Here is a 4,089-nt window from a genome sequence, read left to right as displayed (position 1 = left end):
GGGTTGGGGGGGTTTTACGGGGGTTGGTTGACGGGCTATACTTGAGCGAGTTGATGCAAACCACGCTGCTTGGCTTGGTGGATTGTTTATCTTTGTTTGGGTTAAGTTGGGAGTCAATGAAAGTAGAAGTAGCGTTGTTGATGTATTCGGCTGCGTGAGTTGCTACGTACGTTGCCGGGTCGATCATGCGTAACCGAGTGTCGCTGATGTCACGATGTGCGCTGAACCATGACCAATCTTTCTTTGCGTCCTGATTGGCCGATTCTTTGGCAATTTCTTTACTTTTTTCGATCATTAAATTTTCGCGACGATTTTTGTTTCGTTCTTTCAAGTTTAGTCTTGATTCAGGGGATTTCCCAGGCACATGGGGTTTTTGGGCACTTAGGGATGAACTTTCGCCGACCTCGTTAGCTTCTGATGATTTGCTGTAATTATATTTGTTAACAAGGTTTTGATGCAATGTTGGTTGCAAACAATTATTGTAACAATGATAGTCGTTATAACACGGGTGTTCTGTTTCATACACCTCATGCCCGCTTACGAGTTTCCACGTATTTAACTTTGGAAGTGATTTTTTTTGTATGAATGACAATTTAGACAACCCATTAGTTACCACTGGGTTGGAGCAATTGCTGTTAAGTGCCTTGCCCAAGGACACGTATGTCTGTAATAGTAGTAGCGTCTCTACAAAACATAGAAACAATATTAACCTGCGTTGGGTGGGGTTAGGGGGGTATATGGGGGTTCCCCGTCTCATGTGTGACCCGACACGCATCTGTAAATATAAAGGATATCGATAAGTCACCCATTACACTGCAGTCTGTACATCATGATTCGTCTCATGCACGTCAATATAATAAAGAACTAAATGTCTACTAATTTAAGTTGGTTTTCCTTTTATTTAAGGATTGTACGCATTTACGTTAAAAATATTAGTCTTGCACAATGAGGTTCTGTCAAGATCTGCCGTGTCTACAACCTGATCACGCCCACCAAACCAAACACATAATAACAAACCTGTTCTTGCAAACCTTTCTCCAAAGTCACCCACGGGGATATAACTTGTGGGTGAACCCCATTTATAAAGGGGTGGGCGAAGTATAAAGAGTTCAACATCGCCTGCTGGTGTAAAAGGAGTTTCAATATTCACACCGGCTTATGTATCACAGATGTTTAAACTGAAATATTTGTAAAAGCCAAGGTAACTGGAAATTACATTTGTGTCGCACAGTCACATTATATGCTGCTGTGTTTGTGTTTAAATTAACCATGAATACGGTTTCACACACATTATAAACAACATTTTAACATAAAAAGTCGTTAAAGTAAAAATACCTGGTTTCCATATAATTGCAAACTATATGGGTTGGGGTAGGCCATGGTTTGTTGGGGATTGGATAGTTGGTTCAGATGTTGTTGTTGTTGTATTGCCTTGGGATTAAAAGAAATAATTAAGTTACAACAGATATTGTGTTATGTCATGCTTTGTAATAATAGAAGTTAAAACCAGGTTTCAATATAACATAGCAGATGTTACACCAAGTCTACATTACAACACATGTTATAACAATTAATATACTGTATTTCATACACTTCATACTTCACCTGTTGTTGGGCAGCAAGGGCATTCAATGTTATCGAATGCGGTGTCGGTTCCATCGTGCCTGGAGTAAATATTAACTTATTGAAAACATAACCCCTTATACCCTGTGTAGTTATGCGTATAAAAGATTAACAATACGTATAAGAACTGTAAACTTTATCATATCAACAAAACAAATTGGTTAAACCACTTTCCACAAATGCTAAGATAAGTTAAATGTATTTGACCGACGCTTCAGTACTTTAAAAGCTAATTTTACAAAACTTTCAACTTAGTCACACCAATGTTTATAGACCTTAGTATTTCTGAAACTTTAAAACCTTCAGCCAAACTTAGTTTACACAACGTTGTACACAACGTTGTAGACATTACTCAGGAGACGCATAAGAGAGAGGCATTGAAGCGTATCGACAAGTATCAAGTTACGAGGAAAACCCACACAGCAGAGCTACGGATACCAGTCCAACCATGGGACAAACATTTCAAACTTGCAACACCGCTGTTATCTACACTCGATTATACTACCCAGTATATAAATTTAAACATATAAAGTTATTACCACCAAGCATGTTATAATAAACATTTCAAATATTCAACAAAAGCTTTAACTCAAGTATAAACTAAACTTATGAAATCCAAACAAACTTAATAATTTCCAATATAGATAGATGTTTAAACACAAATACATGAACATATAGTCTATTGTTACCACGCATATGTTCTATTACATTTATTCTGACAAACCATATACACACAAATGTTTAACATTCTATAATAAATTGCTACAAATGTTTTGACACAAACTTATGTAATTGTAATATAATGTTTCTACCGGTTCTATTATACTTGTTTTGTAAAACAGAACTTCTGGTATTTGTTCAAATGTATAATATTATATATTATATAGTTAGGGGAATACTAATACAAATATACTGGTTTAATAACTAAATCTATGGTAACTAACATTGCGCAATCCTCATACTCACAAACCTGCATTTACAAAGTTAATGTACAACCACAGTGCAGGGTATGAAAATAAACACAGGGTGCGAAAATAACATTAAATATTTAAAATGTATAAAAATCAATATCCCAACTATTTCTGCACAAGTTGTATAAGAAGGTCCTACATCTGCAGCTATACCTCATATATCGAACTATTTATTCCTAAAGTTCATATTCAGATAACACGTAAATGTCACGGTAAATATAGATCGGGTGTTTTGACCGGATATCTGCGGGAGATCGAGCTTGAACGCCCCGGGGCAACGACAGACATCGCCCGATCAAAAGTAGAAATATTAACCGAACGAATCGCACGTATAATATATCCAAAGTCACAATAATGATCTTAACATAGTCGACCCTACAGTCGCCACCAATTTCATTGACACGAATTAACAATGACGCAATTTGAATACATAATGACGCACTGTGACGTCACACACACGTTTGTGACGAGCAATCGAATATTGGATACCAGAACACACACGCTTATGACGTCTGCAATAAATTTTAATTAACCAAAACCACGATCGATGAAATTCTGCGCCCCGCCTTGTAGCATGCTAATAATAAAATATGGAATATTTATTTATTTCTACACAAAGTTACATACGTGGTAACTTGTAAGCGGGCACGATGTATGTAACAGAACACCCGTGTTATAACGACGGTCGTTTCCTGCCATGCGAAAATAAATAAGCTACATTCCTTCATCCAACATTACCTAACCTTGCAATTAATATACAACCAACTAACCCAAACGTAGCAAATACACAATATAGTAGAAACACTCGCGTAAAAACCCGGGTCGATAAACATCCATGAACAACCGATTTTAAATCCGTCTTCGTTCCGCACCGTAGCAGGACGAGTGGTTACGAAAAGAGAGATCGAAGCGATCGTTCCTTCTCTCTTTCATTGTGTGTAGACTGTGACGTCATAATGGGAGCGCTTCGAGCGTTTGTGACGTCAATTGTCACCTTCGTTTGGAGTGAGTAGCGAAAAATAAACAAAGACGATACCGCGGGTCGGCTTATAAGAGCGGGGGTGTGTACACGGTATGAGAAATTCTACAACGTATATAATACCAGTGTTTAAAATAAACTGATTATAGTAGGTTGGGGTAAGATGGTCCATGTTTTTATTTTCTTTTATCGTCCCATGTGGTAGCAAACAAAAAAATATTTACAGATTTATAAAACCGTATTCTCACGACTTCCATAGAATGTTGTTAATTGTTAAAAACACGCTTAGGAAATATGAGTTAAGTACCAGCAGTATCCCATCTTACCCCACAGTACTATGCTAAACTCATGATCAACAGATGTTTCGGACAGTAACTTGGTGGATAGTAACCTCTTTTACACTGATGATGGACCAAGTTACTGTCTGGATACTAAACGTTCATTGATCACGCAGATGTTTCGGACAGTAACTTGGTGGATAGTAACCTCTTTTACACTGATGATGGACCAAGTTAC

Source organism: Ciona intestinalis, unplaced genomic scaffold (genome assembly GCF_000224145.3).
Source record: "Ciona intestinalis unplaced genomic scaffold, KH HT000093.2, whole genome shotgun sequence".
Lineage (NCBI taxonomy): Eukaryota > Metazoa > Chordata > Ascidiacea > Phlebobranchia > Cionidae > Ciona > Ciona intestinalis.
The sequence above is the reverse complement of the archived record's forward strand: the minus strand, read 5'-3'. Positions refer to the sequence as shown.